Below are 18777 nucleotides of genomic sequence, written 5' to 3' on the forward strand. Positions count from 1 at the left end.
AAATATATTCCACTATCATTTTTAGATAACAACGTCAAATCTTAATTCTTAGCAAGATGAAAAGCAACATATTTGTTTAAGCTTATCTAAAGGGATTGAAACGTAAAAAGTGACTTTCAGTTTCAAACATAACACTATCTACCAGATGAATGTGAAGGAGCACGTCATTATAAATTCTAAGCTGTTGGATTCAAACAAAGGGATTTCAGTGAATGACTAAGGACATTTTGCCATATATTGACAGGAACCGGAAAGAATATCAAAATAAAAATCAGATTCACATTTGACAGCTTTGGCGACGCCATTATTGCACGTAAAATATCTATCACATCTTCCATCAGAAAATCTGTAACTTCCATCAGTTGTACCATTACATGATGGCAGCAATCCTCCATATGAACTAGGAATATTGTAAAGTGAAGTGCAGGTGCCATTGTAAGGAAAAGCAGTTGAGTCCCAGACTGAATTACAATAACCAGTAGAAATAGTTCTTCCGTCTTTAAAAATTTTATAATAAGGTGATGGATATCTTGACTCCCATTCCCATAGACCGTCTGCTTTATCACTGCATTTTGGATACCGGTGCTGACACGGAATACAATGAGACGATGTACACCGATTTCTGGAGTAATCACCTTTAAACATAGTTGAAACATAAACAAAACACTGTATCTAATTTTTTTTAACTTTCATACATACACGTACGCGTATGTACATTGTGTACAGCAGATTCGTCAATTTAACACTCAGAATACATGGACCACTTAGGAATTAGAGTACTTTGTTGGAAACTAATCACTTTTTATATGGAGAAATGGTGTTTATTCTGGTGGACATTTGCATATCGAGCTATAATGGCGGCATATCCCAGAAAGGTTTATATGGAGAACATACAATCTTTTTAACATTTGGTTTGATGCCATATGATGTTATAGAAATATCCGTCAAGATTTAGATCGATGAATGACGAAAACGATCTGTACATTTTGTTCTTTAGTTAGTTATCACAACTTATTTCTTTTATATCACTTAAATCAAGCTTAGATGGATGTTCAATTCATTAATGACGTTAAATGAAATAATGAAACAATTTCTTGTTTTCAGTTTCATTACAAATTGTCAGTAACTTATATCCGCTAACTGTAACCACCACCTTTCTCTCTCTCTCTCTCTCTCTCTCTCTCTCTCTCTCTCTCTCTTGTTATTTCACGGCTTTTTATCGAAAATGATAGTAGCCTTTTCATTAAATTTACAATTATTACTATGCGAATGAAATCTAAATATAGTTTATGGACATCACCTCACATCTAGTGTATTTTGAGAGGAGTAAGCATGAACTCTGATGTATGCCTTTCGGAGTTTATTTGCAAAATTTATTAATTTATAAGTATAGATTGAGCATTAAAAACTCTTAACTATACTCACATACCCAAGTTGGAATAGTTCTATTTCCACAATCTACATCAGTGTAATTTTCACATCGTTCTGTCGTAACAGAAAAGACGTAAGGGTAGGTACATTCAAGCAAATGGGCGGGTGGCCTAGTCCAGTGTAAACTGGTCTTACTCGAACAGTTGTAAAAAAGGTGACACTCCGTCCAATGTGCTAAGACCAATTTAGGTTGGATGCTGCACATCTCGGTCAATATAGTATCTAATAAGATTTGATATAAAAAAAAAAAGATATGTTACGCTTAGATATAAATAATAAATTGTTGATTTCAACTGTGTAATGAAACTCAATAAGTAGATTATGGAGGGGGAAAAATCATGTGAAAATGGAATTAGTACCAGAAAAAATCAAAATTGAATTTAAACGCTTTATGGTTGCCGCACACCCATGACATCTACGAATTATATATATATATATATATATATATATATATATATATATATATATATATATATATATATATATATATATATATATTTTATATATATATATATATATATATATATATATATATATATATATATATATATATATATATATATATATATATATATATATATATATATATATATATATGGAAAATGGAAGTTGATCATTACGTATACATCAACAAGGTGCCCACCTAGAGGAATAACAGGGTTTTTTTTCTTTTCTTTATAAATAAGATATTCATCTTTATTTTCTACATATTTCACTCATAACTATAATCAGAAATTGCTTACATTCAATAAAATTTAATTACGCAAACTTAGCTTTTTGTTATTAGGAATTTAAACAAATATGAAAATAAAATCAACTTAAGCTAGAAAGGCATTTGATATATAATCAATGTACTTTATAAAGAAATGCATATATGGGAACTTTAAAGCTATTCAATAAGTTTGACATTCATGCAAAACTCAAAAAATACCCTATCTAAAGTAAATAAAATATAAATAATTTCAAATATTGTATGTTTTAATAAAATTATTTGAAAAGGATTTTTGTAAATTAATACTTTCTTCATATCTATTTTGTTGAACATTGATTTGCTATATCAATGTCTAAGAAATATAAAACAAAAAGGTTGTATTTCAAATTGTTTTCAAATATTTATCTATCTCAAAAAGGCATATAACATTGATATTAATAAAATATTTAATATATCTATATGAAATATACTTATCATTTTTTGAAGACAAAAAAAGATTAAGAGCCTTACCGAATGAGCTCTCCTGAACTTTGATAAGAAGTTCTTCATTTTCTGCTTTTAACTTATTAATTTCTTTCTCTTTCTCCTTGACCATATTCTCTTTTTCCTTCAGTCTTTCTTGTGTGGCATTCATTCCTTCCTCCATTGCCAAAATCCTATTCCTGACATTGAAACTTGTGTCACCCAAGAAATTCTCCTGGGGATATATAATCTGAGGGTTCAGATTGTAGACAGTTAGTGAAAATACAAAAAACAATTTGAAATGCATCTCCATCGCACGTCAAACATTCAAATTCGGACAACACATACCTTTGTTGTTTAAAATCTCTGCACACAATACTTGAACATGATATTCTTAAATAATAACTTTAAGGTTTGTTGACTTGACATAAAAGAATTCTCGTATTTGATATGGAATTTAAATGGAAGGATTTCAAGTTGGCATAATATTCCAATGACAATGATGGCATTGAAATAATTTACATTGAATGATAAAATGTGTTAAACCCCACTAAACAAAATGTCATATATATATACATACATATACACAACACTGTATATCCTAAGTGTCGGATCTACTAAGTAGATACAAGGTCACGGATGGAACATGTTCTCAAGTACAACAACTTCATGTTTAATGGAGAACATTACCTGCAGGTTAATGGCACTGCTATGTGTACGAAAATGGCACCATCTTATGCCAATATTTTCATGGGCAGACTTGAACGCAACTTGCTACTTCAAGCACCATTTAGGCCCCTTAGCTGGTTGCGTTTCATTGACGATATAGAGATGAAGTGGGTGGAATGTCGCGAGAGCCTCGAGGCATTCATTTCGTTTGCCAACACCTTTCATCAGTCTATCAAATTTACAGTAGACGTATCTAATTCGAAAAACATATTCCTAGATACTACATCTACCCTGACTGATGGTGAAATCAAGTTCAGTCTCCACACGAAACCCACAGATTCCCATTTGTATCTTATGCCAACTAGCTGTCATCCCCCACACACATTTCAGGGTGTGCCTAAGGATCTAGCCACCAGAATTCGGCGCATCTGTTCATCCCCTACCTTATATCAGGAACAAAGCGGTCTCCTCAAGTCCCACTTATGCAAGAGAGGCTACAATGCCCGCACCGTACAAACTGCTATTGATGAGATGGCGGGACATGACAGGCAAAACCTATTACGCTACAAGGAAAAAGACAATAGCGGCAGGGTCCCTCTGGTAACTACACACCACCCCATCCTTGAGAACCTCAGCGGTATCATTCAAAAGAATCTGCCAATTCTCCACTCAAATAAACGAATGGCAGAGGTCTTTAAGGAGCCCCCATTGGCTGCATACAGACGCCCTAGGAATCTAAAGGACATGGTAGTAAGAACCAGATTGGACAATCCATTACCTAACGGGGGCTTTAAAACTTGCTCTGACAGAAGATGCCTTCTCTGTAAGCACAGCTCTGACACAGACAGCTTTAACAGCCCCGTTACAGGCCGCAGCTACAAAATACTAGGGAATTTGTCCTGTCAAACAGACAACTGCATTTATCTCATCAGTTGCAAAGTTTGCTCCAAACAGTATGTCGGTGAAACAGGAGATCTCCGCAGGAGAGTCAATAATAACCGTTCTACCATTAGGAACAAAAAACTCAATGAACCCGTTGGGGAACATTTCAACCTTGAAGGTCACAAATGGGAGGACATGACAGTAGTGGTTATTGACCATAATCCAAGATGGACAGACACTCAGAGAAAAGGCAAGGAAAAGTTCTGGATGCACAGGCTGAAGTCATTCCGCCCTAATGGTATTAACAAACTTAATGACTTCACCAGGGTGAACGTGAACTAGACCCAATCCCGGATTGTAACAAACAAGTTCATTCTCTCTACATAGTGTAAACTTTACCGTTAATTCGCATTAGCAATTCTGGAACAACCTACCCAGATATTTACAGCTTACATTTTTGTGTATTTCTTTTATCCGATTTCCAAATTTATAATATATCCAAATTCATTTTCTTAAAATTGCCCTTCCATATTATCTTTCTTTAATTTTTTTTTTCTTTTTATCATGTATAGTTATGCTATTTTGAGAGAATAAAACAATGTACGATTTACTGCTTGTCGTAATTAATTAGCGATAATTAATTCGTTCAATTATGTAAATCGCACTTCACCAGAGTTCACCCGATGAACCGGACGCAATTCATAGCGCTCCGGATTTCTTTGTTCACGACTGTTTATGAACTTGAAATTAAACATGTAACACTGTAAATATTTAGTGTTTGGTAGTTTAGTAGTAGTGCTAGTTGTTTTTGTTTCTCTATTTCCTTTGTTTTTATAACTTCTTAACTTTTTCCTTGTCCTGAGGAAGGGGCAGGTCGTCCCGAAAATTTGACAATTATTATTGTTCGTGTCGTTGGTCATTTTTAGTGCTTTGTATATATATATATATATATATATATATTAGGGATGTCAGATCGGTCAATTTTTGATAATCGGTTACTCGAACATTTTTCCGATCGAGTACCCGGGTACTCGGTAAAAATGTAAATACAAGCGTGTTAATTTTCTTGAGCCACGTTATAAAGCTCTGTCAAACCCCAAAGCTGTTTTTATCACGTTTATCAACGTATATTAACATAGATTCCAACGGAAATGATTTTTTGGTACTAAATTTATTTATCAAATGAACACAAACGACACAATTTATGCATCAAAAATTACAAATGGTTTACAGTTCTTGTTTAGGATCTATTTGAGCAACGCAAAATGGGGACAATCTGTTATGCAGATTCGTGGTGATTAAACTAGGGAAAGAGAAGGAAGGACGTTGTTTGGATCGCTAGTCTAATACTTTTTTTCGTATGTTGGTTGTTTCCACGGTGTACACTAAACCTACTACGCAAACTGACTTTCAACATTTTTTTAAAAATCTTTCGTTATTTCTAAATATTTCTTAACTTTGGAAGTGGGAAACGGCATTTCTATGCATGTCTAATTTCGCTGCCGTATATTAACTAACTAATTTAAAATTTATTTGAAGATAATAGACCATACTTAAATGATGTACTATGAAAACAATCATTGAAGCCATCCAAAAATTAAGGACCGCAATAGGTGAGAACAGCTGAGTGATTGGTCACTAATTACTGTATATACCCAGCCACATGCGATAACGCGTGTAGACGACGACACGTTATTTACCGTATGCATTATTTAAGTAATTTTTTTAATAAAGTTTTGATAAAAATATATACTTTGAAATAAGAAAAATATACATCCGAGTAACCGAGTACCATTTTTAGTATTCGATACTCGGACGTTCGATCGAGTACCCGGTTAACCGGGTACTCGTTGACATCCCTAATATATATATATATATATATATATATATATATATATATATATATATATATATATATATATATATATATATATATATATATATATATATATGTATATATATATATATATATATGCTAAAAGTATTTAAGGTCAATTATTTGAAAAAAATTCCTAGCTGTGAGAATGCATGTAAGTTTGAATACCAGAATTTAAACCAAGTTCTTGGTGGAATTACACAGATTACTCAGTAATCAATAACTTACCTATTATTCAATGCTTTTTTTTTCAAATACCAGTACCCGTTTCAGCTATCAATATATCATATTTTGAACTTACTTTTCAACAAAAAGGCAATATTTCGACTAGCAGCTGTGAATATGCCTACATGTATATATATTAAAGCAGTGTGTTAAAAAGGAAAAATAATACATTAATACAATAATAAATTATATTCTGTACAGATTTGAAAACAAGAAAAGTTTATGATTTGAGATCGTTATATTTTCATCCACTTCGAAAGCAATTAATTACTCTAATGCCTTATTTACAAACTTGTATCGTTGTAGATTTTTTTTTTTAGGTCGATGACACTGTTCGTTATCTTCAGCTTTTTCATTAAGATGCTTTTCATAATTATAAGACAAAAACTGAATAATCGGTGATCGAACCTAACTGATATTGATAGGACTGGGTTATAATTGTGACCTTTGAATATTCATAAAAGCATTCTCAGGATAAACAGCAATATTCAGCAAAAACAAAGGGGTGGCTACAACTGCATGCAGATTAAGGAGCTGACCAGCCAAAACCAGTCTAAAATGGAGAATGCGCGAAACAGATTGTAACACAATGAGCGCTCAAATTATAATTTGAATTGATTTATTAATTTTATAGTGTATTAATTTATATTTTAAATATTGGGTTATGAATTTTGATTGGTACTATCAGTGTGTAGAGCGACGGACAATACCCTCTTAATCATGAACTTGTTTACAAACTCTAGGAGATTATATACAATAAGGAGAGCGTCTTCATTTGACGGACAATTTGTTTTTTCGATGTAGTGTTCACAAACATCGACACTTTCCAATCAGACTTTGTGCAAAGTTACAACCATCTATTTAACTGAAGATTGTGCAAGATACACTATGTTAATATGTTAACAGAGGACTTTGCCTTATCCTATAAGAAGATGAGAGGCAGAGCTTCAGTGAGGGGCGTACTATATCAATATTAATGAAGTGACACTCAATTCGTTACCCCATAAGGCAGCTTTTCATATGAAAGATGTACCCACTGAGTATCAATAGCTTTTTAACATCTAATCTCCTAGACGAACTATGTGAGCTTTTTAACGCCTTAGCTCCGAAACTGATTATGTGAGCTTTTACAATCTTGGCTCCGAGACCTACAGCCATTGAACTTTTCAAGTAGTATTGATTTTACCCTTGAAGTGACTTTATAATAAACCTATTAACCTACAAATGTCCTCTTAATCCAAACACTTTAAGTTATTGTGTCATAAGACTCTTTTCAACAGTCTCCGGGGCCATAAAACTATGAGCTCACTTAAAGCTTCTGATCTCAGTCTCACTTTTCCTCTGTTCCTCTGGTAAAAGTGAGACTGAGATTAAAGTGAGTTCGTCAAATTTTTATTGCCCTAGACTCAGGTCTTAAATATCCAAGAACAAAATGAATAGAGAAAATTCACACTTACTGGAAATAATCAAAAAATGTGAATATCAGAAGAAAAATCTTTTTTTAAAAAAAATGAGAATACGCGCTGAGAGTCAATGGGAAAGCAAAGAATCACTCACATATTGCTAGGTTCAGAGGCTTCTTGTCATTAAAAGTGATAAACAGCTATACACAATATTCTAGTTACCAGTAAAAGCAATGGCTGTATGACATGAAGTTGATAATTAAAGTTGATAATAAAAGAAGTAATTCTAACGAAAAGGTACTAGTATCTATTCATTTTCCTTGAATGCAATACTGCGTAATCTCATCGTTCTTTTTTGATTGCAATTAAGGAGGTAAAAGGGTGATTTACGTAGTAATTTGTCAAATGCATTCCGAATTAGAAATTTAAGATTTGATTTTTTAAAACTTAAAATACTTAACAATTACAACAAGATAAAAATATCCTGATTTGTTTTAGATTTGTTCAAACTCATTCGTGAGTACAGAGTTTCTTGAAATAAATATTGTTGAAACAATTGCCTTTATATCAGCTGTGCGGACAAAAAAAGGTTAATATAACGTGTAAATTGCTTGTAAAAAAAAAAGCACAGAATTTTCGAGTGAGCACCGTTGGCCATGGGCATATTTCAGTATGTGACTTCGCAAAATGCAAGAGAAATTTTAAACAACGAACTCGTAATTGGGTAATTCTAGACATGAAAAATAGAATGCGTAATTCAAGGTTATATCAAATAACAGGATCTGCATTTGGGGCAGTGCTGTCTATTTCAGGTCCTATTTCAGGTCCCTAAAACAGCTGTGATAATATGGTAAACAAAAACACCTTTAGTCTTTAATGACTTTAACAGGAAAAGTCTCTGCTAAAAGTCACAATTATTGAAAATATTTTTAAACGAGGTTATAAGACAGTAATTCCTGCACCTAATTGCACTCTATTTATGGGTAAAATGCAAAAGAGCGTCTGAGTCACGTTTGTTTGTCATTTTTTATATAAAAAAATGTTGTTTTGGCTCCTACTAGATCAGTAGTTTGAGTTTCAGGAGCCACTGTTTTCATATAGAAATGTTTTCCTACACGCATTGACCTTCAGAATAAATATGAAAACCCAGAAACCTTGTACTGTAATTGCACATCGACAGGACACATCAACCCAATTCCAAAAGATAAAATTGGTTAAGGGGCCTCTGAAGAAATGATAGTGAACCAGACACTTAAGGGGACTGTGATAGTGAACCAGACACTTAAACGGACTGTGATAACAAAAATGTTCAAAAACGTGCTTTAGAAACTGTGCGGATAATAATAACAAAACGCATTCTGCTCCGATTGATCTACGCCATTATATTATGGGTTTTGTAGAAGAAACTGACCTTTTATTTCTCACAAAAAAAAAAAATAAATAATACATACATCAATATGGATAATGGGGAATTTGTACTTTAGAATTAGTTCAAAAGCTATCAACATAGATCAAATGTAGAGAATTGAACAGCGATGCACCTCAATCTTCCAAATAATAATACAATTTAGAGCTACCATTCGACCGTTAAACCAGAAACCCTTAATTTGTTTTATTCGGTTTACCAGAGAAATCCGTAGATAAATCCTATTAAAACAAGATATATTTGTCACAAATACCCCTGAACATTGCAATTTTGTGATGATGGCTATTTGATAATACATTTACTTATATTTTGTCACTATTAACACTTTTTATTAGTTCTGTAATTAGTATTTTAAGTTTTGTTTAATAAGTTCTGTAACTTGTAACCTACTAATACTTTTTCATTAGTTCTGTAATTTATGACCTACTAACACTTTTAATTAGTTCTGTAACTTGTGACCTACTAACACTTTTAATTAGTTCTGTAACTTGTGATCTACTAACACTTTTCATAAGTTCTGTAACTTGTGACCTACTGACATTTTTTTCATTAGTTCTGTAATTTATGACCTATTAATATATTCAATTGCGTTGTGTAAGGTTTGACCCTCTAAAACTTTTTATTAAGTCCTGTAGCTGTCAGTTGTTGGCAAGATGATGATATTACATTCACAGTATCTGTTATAATCAAAATGTACTTAAATGTAACATCTGCATGTGAAAATTTTGTCAGTGATGGTTATTTTTGACACACAAGTGCAGTCTTGTCATTTGTCTGAACCACTATACAGCTACATTTTTGTTATGTCACACTGTTTCCACTATTCTTAATTTTAGGTAGTTTGTTAAAGAAGGATAATTTGAAGCCCATCTTCCGTACCTCTGTTTACCTATTTGTAATTACAATTATTTGAAATGATGTTTTAAAAAATCAATCATGGTTCTTGAGCTACAATGACATACATGTATCAGATATTTTGTGTAAACTAATAAGCATAGAAACGCCCACTTTGCAGGGTGTCGTTTTTAACACATAAATAAAGTGAATCAATCGTTCATGTTGGCTACATTAGACGAGAAATCATGATAAAATCTGGAAAGTTAACTTTCCTCATTTTGTTCCTTACTTCAGTTACAGGTGAGTAAGACTATTTAATTATTGTAGGGATGGCAATTTCTAACCGATTAATCGATTACTCGGTCGGAACGATGATAATCAGGTTAGAAAAATCGGTGATAGGTCAGTCGGAAAAAATAAGATATATTTGAAATTTAACACAATTTTCTCAAAATACATTTCTAAAAAGAAACCTCTGATAAAAGTTGATAATTTAGCATTTTCACATATCTGTTTAAGATGATTTTGAGGTATCTGTGGCTCTTCGGATTGAGATCGCACGGTAATTGGTCGGTCTTAAAAGCGGTAGATGTAATTATTGTTTTTAAAAATATTATCTCGTTACCCAAACCGTCCTCTAATTCTTTAATGATATTAAATATATCAACTTTGAGCACTGTGAATGGGTATGTCTATCTTTTTTTTCGTTATCTATTACATTATATTATTAGACAAGCATTGTAAATTAAGGTAAAGTTCAGATATAGTTTTGCTAATAGTGACAATGCAGTATAAACTTGTATGACATCTATACTGTAAAATATTATCAATGTCTGATTTCTCAGGCATGTTTCAGGGATTTCTCATTTTTATTGTCTATCAAAATTGAAATAAAATATGTTTACATGTAGTTTCCTGATCAAGACAATAAACAAAATGTTTCTAACTTCTAACGTTTTTTAGACTTCTTGTGTATATGAATAGAGCCACTTCAAAAAAAAAAAAAAGAGTCAAAAATGTGTTCATGTATTTTGATACGATTAACCGGTTAATAGGTCTGGACGTCTTGTGGCTTACCGATTAGCAATTCCATATTCGATTGCCATCCCTATTTTACTGATTCGTCAATCGATGTGAAAATACTTAAATACTTTTAGAAAAGATAATTCTGTTTGATAGCACAAAATTCAATTGCTTTTGTGTTGAAACCTATCAAAACGACGTGTAATTGATAATCAATTGCATATATGATTTTTAAGCTGGACCCACTAAGGATCAATCTATTGTATGAACCATCTTTAATTTGTATTTTGAGTGGATATATATTTATATATATATATATATATATATATATATATATATATATATATATATATATATATATATATATATATATATATATATATATATATATATATATATATATATATATATATATATATTTCAAAAAGATTTTATTCATATCAGTCTTAAGTTTTGTTCGCAAATTCTGTTTTATAACATACAGTCAATGCAGAGAGGTGTGAGACTACTTCAGATTGCCTTCAATGTCCTTTGCATAAATGGGAAAAAACAACATGTTTGAAGGGAACCTGTTACTGTTTGACAAATTACAGTAAGAATATTTGTTATGTTATATGGTAATTAAAGATAACGTAGCTCAAATAAAGTAAAATAACTAAACGAAATGCGACGTTCTTTCATGATATGCAAAACATATTGCTATAGCAAACAAAAGCTATGTTATTTGCATAACATACTCAATTAAATGCAAAAAGCTACCTGTAATGAAATTATATTGTAAATGCAACTCTATTGATATATTTTGATATCTATAGGAAAGAATCATTGATAATAAGATACTTATGCAATACACTTCTGATGGTTTAAATTTAGTTAAAAATTCTAGTTGCTTATTTTGAAAAGGTAATAATATACAAATATTGGGTTGACGTTATGATGTTATTCGAAAAAAATTAAAATGTTGCACAAATAAATGAATAAAAAAGAATATTAAACAAACGAAATGAATGTAAAAAAATAAATAACAAATCAGTATAACCTTCGGTGTTTTAAATGACTATAAAACGAATTTTGACAAGTCATATGTTGTATTTTAGTGTGTTTATATGGGAGCGACGAGAGTTGTCGATACCAATGTTTCGCCTATCCGTACACTAAGTACCGCTGTCTAGGACTCTATTGTGGCTGTAGTAATCCTTTCTATTGAAGACGTTTATTTTGGTCATTAAAAGAAAACATAATTTACGGTGTTTGTTATTTTTTGTAAATCAATCATTTTGAAGTCTTGACCAGTAGGTGTGACTGCAACACCATATGGGTTCAATTTATATAGGCAGTGGACTGATTTATCAAAATGAGAATGTTTCTTAAAGTCGTTTTTGATAAGCCTTATTGCAATATTCATACACACAAAGCTCACTGTTGTTAAAACTCCTAAAATTCAGTAAAGTTTCAATAGTCAAAAATGAAATATGAAGAAAACGATCAGTAATCAAGCTCAAAAGTCCACTGGAACAATACAAAATCGGAGCAAACACAGACCTCTGTAGCCATCAAAGGTGGGATTAGATGCCATAATAATGGCCTTACAACTTGTATGAAAAAGTCAGTCAACATTCAGCTTAACGATAATTTATATTTGCAAACAATGTCATTCGATTATAATCGAGATTGTTGATATCATTGTATCATCAACTTATTTGTCAAAAGTTTGCCTCGTTTTAGAAATTGTTTCTTTTGTAGAACATGCTCTTACATATGGAATCAACTGGGAAACGTAAACTCCATATGCTCATGTTCATTTATCTTAAGCAATCATGTTGCATACTATAAGACTTGTACAAGGCAATATACAAGTGTATCATGTTACAGTTATGATTGTTCTTTATATGTTTCTAGTTACATAATGTTAAATGTTTGAATCTCTATTAGGACAGCGTTATCCTAGTCCATTAAATCTGTTGCTTATTTTTCCACCAAATTCACTGTCTAGCAATTTATTTCATGTGACATTTCATCCACGTCAATTACCCTGCCCCTTGACATATGTTGAATAACATCTGTCTAGTTGTACTTCCATCACAGAAGTTACAATTTCGAAATATTTATCAAAGGTCATTTGACGTAAATGCATGCAATTATTGACATATTAGGCAAGGCAAATAGTTCAATTGTAGAGTTGCATGTAAAGCGAAGTAGGAATTCCTAGCTTTGATACGCATTATCGGCAAAATTACCAGTACTTCCAAAACAGCACAAACTAGCTCCCAGTACTTTTCAGGTAGACGATGTAAATTTTTACATAATAATGTTTGCGTACACTTTGATTGACTGTGGTGACGTTGTACCATCGTTGGACCAACTAATAATTATATTTTGAACTATGGTCCAGCGTTGGGCAAACATTACAAAATATTGAGTTGGCATAATGTTGGTATGTTGGAATAACGTTATGCCAACGTTGACATACAAGCAAACAACGTTGTACCAGCATAGGTCCAACATTGGGCTAACTTAATTTGCCAAAATTGGGCCAACGTAACCAACATTGTTGGACCAACATTGGGTAAATGCCGTTATGCTCATCTGGCAACAGATACGTTAAATCTGTTAAGTGCAGCAAAGGAAGAACAGGTATTCCTTTTAAAAGAAGTGATCAGAGAGTGTAATTTTCAGTTGTCAAACTTGTTGCTTACGTAACTGCACAGAAAGCACAGAACAGCCAATTACCTAAATGAAAAAAAAAATAATGCACGAGTTCGACTTCCGATTTCCTCTAAACACAGATGAAAGATAAACTTTAAATGAAAGGAGGTACTTTCATTTCGAAAGTAAATGAAATTCCTGCGCATATACGAAGCGTATTAGTGGCACGTAATATTTTTTTAAGTTTGAAATTCCAACTTAACGTTGGTAATTCCAACTGAAAAGTTGGAAAAGCCAACTTTTAAAGTTGGAAATACCAACATTAGAGTTGGCTTTTCCAACTCTAAAACTGGTAATTCAACTTAAAAGAGTTGCTTTTTTAACTTTAATCTTGGAGTTGCTTTTCTAACTTTAATCTTGGCATTTCCAATTTTAAAGTTGGTAATTCAAAGTTGAATCTTGGCTTTTCCAACTTGAATCTTGGCTTTTCCAACTTCAAGTTAAAGTTGGATTATCCAACTTTTTCGGGTTTCATACGTTTTATTCGTATATCTATAGTTAATTGGCCTGACGTTGCTGTTTATAATAAAATGAAAATAAATAATGATGAAAGAAGGAATAATTTCCAATGTATTTTCATAAAATACATTTATTTTATAATTGTATAAAAAACAAGAAATATTACAAAATCCAAGTTTAAAGTTGGATTTCGAATTACCAAATCTAAAGTTGGAAAAGCCAAGATTAAAGTTGATATTACCAACTTAAAAGTTGGAAAACTCAAGATTAAAGTTGAAAAAGCCAACTTTTAAGTTTGAATTAACAACTTCAACAAGAGGCCCAATTAAGGGCCTTAACGGTCACCTGAGTACAATACAACAATTTAGAGGATCCATAAACTGATAAATGAAGCTTTGTTGCCCAAAAGCAAGAAAAATAGTATGATTAACATCAACAAAATAATTGGTCTAATATCTATCTGTCCCCCATTTATCAATATTACCATACAGATCTATTTTGTAACCCCATATATTTTCTTCTCACATTGGCCTCTCTTGGCCTTTGAAAAACATTTAAAAAGATAAGTTATTTTTGTCTCATTATTATTCAACTATTATTTCCAATTCTTCCTTTTTGTTGTTCAGTAGATATTCTTGCATAATTTATTCTATTAACCTTTCAAATATATTATTTACAGTGATTAAGTATCAAAGGTGAATGGCAAATGGGAATAACTTTGCTCAGCAGAATACAAGTTAATAGAGCCTTGGCCAGGACCAGAACACTTGACTAAATGGTCCAGGTAATCAAAATTCTGGTAAAAATACCCTTGCATATAAAAACTTTTACTGTTTGCCTCGGATATGCCCAGAAGCATAGAGGAAGATTTTTAAACAAATGCATTTTCACTATATTATTAAATAAAGCCCAATCCTTACACCAAAACATCTGACCCATGGGTCAAGAACTCACAATTCTGGAAGAAGCACCCTTGCTCATCATAACTATACACTTGTTTCTTTGCTTTATAACCAGTAGTAGAAAAAAATATTTTGAAAGAAATTATGCATTTTCACTATATATTCAATAGAGCCCCCCCCCCCCCTTCACAAGAACCCCTGACCCTGGGGCCATGAATTTCACAATTTTGGAAGAATCATTCTTCCTCATCATAACCATGCACTTCATTTGTTTGAAAAATACCAAATAGCAGAGAAGAAGATTTTGAAAGAATTTATGCATTCTCCCTATATAATCAATAGAGCTCCGCCCTAACACAAGCACCCCTGAAACAGGGGCCATGAATTCATGATTTCTGAGGAGGCAGCCATGCTCAACATAACTATGTACTTAGTTTATTATTCAGGAGCAGAGAAAAAGATTTTAAAAGAATAAACAATTTTCACTATATACATCAATATAGCCCCGCCCTAACACCAGAACCCCTGACCCAGAGGCCATGAAATTCACAATTTTGGAAGAGGCAACAATGCTCGTCATATCTATGCACTAAGTTAGTTTATTTAATACCCAGGAACAGAGAAGAATATTTTCAAAGAATTAATGCAATTTTACTATATCATCAATAGAGCCCCGCCGTTACAACAGAACCCCTAACCCAGGGGCTATGAAATTCACAATTTCTGAAAATGCAGCCATGCTCACCATAGCTATGTTCTAAGTTAGTTTATTTAATACCCAGGAGCAGAGAAAAAGATTTTCAAAGAATTAATGCAATTTCACTATACATGTATAATCAATAGAGCATTTTCACTATATAATCAATATACATGTATATCCATTTTCACTATGTAATCAATAGAGCGTTTTCTTTATGTAATCAATAGCGCCCTACCAGAACCCCTGACCCTGGGGCCATGAAATTCACATTTTTGGAAGAGGCACTCCTGCTCTTCATCATGTACTTAGTTTGTTTAATACCCAGGAGCAGTGAAGAAGGTTTTCAAAGAAGTAATGCACTTTCACTATATGATCTATATAGCCCCACCCTAGTAACAGAACCCCTGACCCTGTGGCCATGAATTTCACAATTTTGATAGAGAGCTCAATACTTATTACAATCATGCCAACAGTTTGACTGCTTGATGTCCAGGAGTAAAAAAGAAGATTTTTAAAGATTGCATTAATTTTGGTGGTTTTAGCCCCACCCCTCAGGACCATGAAATTCAAAATTTTTGTTCCCCCTCACCCATACATGCTATATGCCAAATTTGGGTGAAATTGGTTGAGCGGATTCAGAGAAGAAGCTAAAAATGCTCAAATGTTAACGTACAACGCACGACGACGGACGAAAACGGATAGCAATAGGTCACCTGAGTGACCTAAAAAAATTTGCATGGCACTAATACTCTTTTACCAGATGTCTCATATAGGAATGAGAGTACCAAATCCCCGGATGTTCACGTGGCTTTGTTTGTTATTGAAAGTAGTATAGAGTACTGAATAGTGTGTGTTGTATGATGCGCCGTTTTGGTATCCATTGCCATTTACAGATATCACCTATTCGAATAGGTGATATTAACTATTCGAATAAGTGATATCACTAATTCAAATTGAATAGATGATATCACCTATTTGGATAGGTGATATCACTTGTACGAATACGTGATATCACCTTTTTGAATTGGTGATATCACCTATTGGAAATGAATAGTTGATATCAACTATTCAAATAGGTGATATTACCTAATCGTGTTGAATAGGTGATATCACGTATTCGAAAAAGTGATATCACCTATTCGAATAGGTGAAATCTCCTATTCAATTTGAAATAGTGATATCACCAATTCGAATAGGTGATATCACCTATTTGCATTTCTTACAACAATAAATAATGAATACTCCCTTCCTCAAGACTATCTAGAATTCCATTGGAACCAAGCAAATTTGGGCAGTCCGGTTTTCTCCTGTGTTTTAGTCCGAGACATTTTAAATACCTTAAGTTATTGATCCCTCTAAAGTTATTCAAATTTTATAAATTATACGCAGCTGGGGCACTACAGAGTGGCATACCTTTCTCTCTTTATAATGTTTAGTGGGGGCATTTTCCGTATGGAACAGTTATTATGCTTTTTTCACAATTTTACCTATAGTATTTGTGATAGATAAGTGTAATTAATATTATACAATTATGAACTTCAGGGTAGGTCGATATGTGGTTATAAGAACCCATTTCAAGTGATATTGACACAGAAAGTGATAGAGACCGAGCTTGCGAGATCGCTATCATTTTCTGTCTCTGGGGTCAATATCACTTGACATGGGTCCTTATAACCACATATTCACCGTTCACTTAAGTCCATAATAGTTATATTATATAACCACTCAAAGTGAATAATCTGACACAGTCCTAACTGAACAGACTTGGCTGTCATTACGTCACAATGGTGAAGACGTGTTCCTTATATTATGAAAGTGAAAGTAAATGAGACTTAAAGACTATAGACCTGGGAGCAGTTGTTTTTTCATAAATAATTTGAATAGGTGATATCACCTATTTTAATAAGTGATATCACCTATTCAAAATTATTAGGTGATATCACCTATTCGAATAGGTGATATCACCTATTTCAATTGGTGACATCACTTATTTAATTTGAATAGGTGATATCATCTATTCGAATAAGTGATATCACCTATTCAAAAGGAATAGGTGATATCACTTATTTAAATAGCTGATATCACCTATTCGAATTAATGATATCACTTATTCGAATAGGTGATATCGACAATTCAAATCAAAAAGTGATATCACCTACTCGAATAGGTGATATCACTCATTCGAATAGGTGATATCACCTATTTAAATAGGTGATATCACCTATTCAGAAGCTGAATAGGTGATATCACTTATTTGAATAGGTGATATCACCAATTGAATAGATGATATCACCTATTCGAATAGTTGATATCACTTTTTAGCAGTTAATACCAAAACGGCGCCTCATAATGTTGCCCGATTGCCTGAATTCAGGTATGTTATTAATTTCCTTTTAAAGTAAAAATATTAATGTTTGAAATAAATGATAGAATATTGGAATATTACAGAAAATGTAGAAATACCAGGGGAGATTGAAGGAATTAAGGTTGATATTTTTGGCAGAGTGTCATATACTGTCGATCGCTATTAAGTTGTAAACAACTGCAATTTTGACCTTTAAACCCCAGAGGACCCTATATTTTTTCGGGCTTTTTTTATAAGCGATTAGAATGAAGTTTCAAGTGATTCCAAGGATTGTCTGAAATTAAATTAGTAGAGTACTGAGAGGGCAAAAGGTTTGTATAGAGTTCTATGGGAAAATGATTAGTAATCTTTTCCCATATATAGAAACAACAGTTACTCTTATCGGCCGAAGCCGATCTCAAAAAACTTTGTACAAATCTTTAGCATTGAAGTGACAAACGCAGTTCATGGAGGGATGGGCGAACAGTAAGGTTGTGACGGCTAAAATGATGTCTGTTTATCCACAAAACTTGCGATTTTGACCGATGAAGTGTATAGCAATACTAGTGAACTTAAAATAGAAGTAAAAGATATCATTCCAATCTATGGCCTAGAGTGGTTTAAAACTATTTTAGTCCAGTGTATGTGGTTGATCTATCCAAGAGAACAGGGAATATTTCAGAGAGTAAACGTTAAAACGTTCATGACGTTTCTGACGTT

At 32.6% G+C, this 18777-nt stretch overlaps 1 protein-coding gene and 2 long non-coding RNA genes across 3 annotated transcripts in view; 2 read left to right on the forward strand and 1 right to left on the reverse strand.

Annotated features, from left to right (window-relative positions):
• The window catches only part of LOC133187460 (uncharacterized), a 204496-nt gene that overhangs the window by 167329 nt on the left and 18390 nt on the right, over positions 1-18777 (reverse strand). The gene's annotated exons all lie outside the window — the stretch shown is intronic.
• LOC133187459 (nuclear receptor-binding factor 2-like) overlaps positions 1-18777 on the forward strand; it is a 108723-nt gene that overhangs the window by 69653 nt on the left and 20293 nt on the right. The window lies entirely within an intron of this gene.
• LOC133187801 (uncharacterized) lies at positions 10129-12187 on the forward strand. The gene is made up of 3 exons (XR_009721250.1): positions 10129-10223; positions 11431-11538; positions 12044-12187. It is a non-coding gene; the product is annotated as an uncharacterized LOC133187801 (long non-coding RNA).

The sequence above is a fragment of the Saccostrea echinata genome, unplaced genomic scaffold, assembly GCF_033153115.1.
Source record: "Saccostrea echinata isolate AGI-Se365-2 ecotype Australia unplaced genomic scaffold, CSIRO_AGI_Sech_v1 ptg000015l, whole genome shotgun sequence".
NCBI classification, from domain to species: Eukaryota; Metazoa; Mollusca; class Bivalvia; order Ostreida; family Ostreidae; genus Saccostrea; species Saccostrea echinata.